At 42.8% G+C, this 1,356-nt stretch overlaps 1 protein-coding gene across 5 annotated transcripts in view; it reads right to left on the minus strand.

Annotated features, from left to right (window-relative positions):
* The window catches only part of RGS20 (regulator of G-protein signaling 20), a 42,688-nt gene that overhangs the window by 12,206 nt on the left and 29,126 nt on the right, over nucleotides 1-1,356 (minus strand). The window lies entirely within an intron of this gene.

The raw sequence follows: 1,356 nt of genomic DNA on the forward strand, positions 1-1,356 counted from the left end.
ACGATGAAGAGAGAATCATTGATTGGCTGCCTCCTGCATGCCCCCTACTGAGGATCAAGCCCACAACCCAGGCATGTGCTATGATGGGGAATCGAACCATGACCTCCTGGTTCATAGGTGGACACTCAACCACTGAGCCATGCTAGTGGGGTTTTTGTAATAACTCTGTATGGTGGTGACAGAAGGTTACTAAATAACGTGATGATGACTTTGTATGCTATATAAACGTCAAATTACTATGTTGTATGCCTGAAACTAATATAATATTGTGTGTCAACGATAATAACAATTTAAATTAACATGGTGGAGGATGGAAGTCCTGGGGAAGCTGCCGGGTCCTGAGGCCCACTGATATATTCCAATCTTCACTAGCTGCGAAACCTTGAAGAAGTTACCCAATTGAACTGTGACCTCCTGGTTCATAGGTTAACGCTCAACCACTGAGCCATGCTGGCCGGACTGGGTTTGTTTTTCTAGTCCAGCATTGGGTTTATTTCTTCCTCATATTACCTATCCTAATGTGCTATTGGACTTTGCTTTAATTATTATAGTTTGATTATATATTTTTATATTAGGTAAGTAGAGTTCCTTTTGTGAATTAGAAAAATAATTGGTTTTGGCTGTCCTTGTCTAGTTTTTCTTCCATTTGAATTTTGGAATCAGTTTGTCAAGGTCCAAAAAATACTACGTTGGGATTTTGATTAGGACACATTGAATTTCTAGATTTATGTATGACAAATGTCATCTGTTTTAGTACCTGCCAAATCAGGGGTGACTCCGCTGGATTAGCTCTTTCAATTATACTGAGATGTAAGTTCCAGGACAGCAAGAGGGCCTGTCAGAGTGTTTACTGTCCCTTCACCCTCAGCCAGAACAATGCTCACAACACCTGTCCACAACACCTGTCCAAAGAGCCCAGCCTCTGAGCAGTTTGGACCCTTGAGCTGGTGCAGCTCACTTGGCCAAAGGTGGAGGCAGAGACATTTGCCTAACTCACAGCTGGGAGACAGGCCCCCTTTGATGCCTCAGGGGACAAGCTTTGGGCTCCTCTGGACATCACATTCTCACAACTTCTGCAGCATTGCAGTGGGACACAGACCCACCTGGTTTCACTTCATTGAGGACACAGAGGGGCAGGGCCAAGCCCCACAATCTTGTTTTGGGGTTTTATTGTCTGAATAATTTGGGGGCTATTTTAAGAAAAAGCTAGTTCATTGTTCTAGTAGGGGAAGTCAACTGAAAGCTTAATGATAACAATGGGCTTTTTAGAATTAAAATTACTTCCAGATGGATGCTCACACGTGCCTTTACCCTTTAAAAACTACTTAAGTATGTTACCATCTGTCTTACAGGGAC

The sequence above is a fragment of the Myotis davidii genome, unplaced genomic scaffold (genome assembly GCF_000327345.1).
Source record: "Myotis davidii unplaced genomic scaffold, ASM32734v1 scaffold1, whole genome shotgun sequence".
Classification (NCBI taxonomy): domain Eukaryota; kingdom Metazoa; phylum Chordata; class Mammalia; order Chiroptera; family Vespertilionidae; genus Myotis; species Myotis davidii.